This window comes from Penaeus monodon, chromosome 21 (assembly GCF_015228065.2).
Source record: "Penaeus monodon isolate SGIC_2016 chromosome 21, NSTDA_Pmon_1, whole genome shotgun sequence".
NCBI lineage: Eukaryota > Metazoa > Arthropoda > Malacostraca > Decapoda > Penaeidae > Penaeus > Penaeus monodon.
The window spans coordinates 45,847,463-45,847,888 of record NC_051406.1 but is presented as its reverse complement, the minus strand read 5'-3'; positions in this window follow the sequence as shown (position 1 = coordinate 45,847,888).

The window sequence follows — 426 nt, the reverse complement described above, 5'->3', positions numbered from 1 at the left end:
GATACTGATAGTGTCCACTTGACTCTGCTCACTCACGTTAATTTAACTGCCGCGTTTTGTCAGACAGTGGTGTGAAAGCTGATGTCAATGTTCAAGAATTCTGATATCATGTGTTCTAGCTCCACGAAGTTTTTGGTGTGCTGAACGTATCCCTTACAACGTCTACAGAGGGGTTTAAATTAACTGTGCGATGCCTGGTGCTGTTCTCATCACGAAAGTTCTTCGGTGACTTATTTCGTCAGCAAAAAAGGCTTAGACTGCACGGTATCTGATGGGATATTTAAAAAAATGTTTTACCTAATCGCCCTATTTTTAAATACTCGACTTTTACAGCAAGACAGGATTTTTTCCGCGATTGAGAAGAAACCTAATTATTACGATACTTAAATTTGTTTGTTTTTAATTCTTCCTGTGCCTGTTAGATTG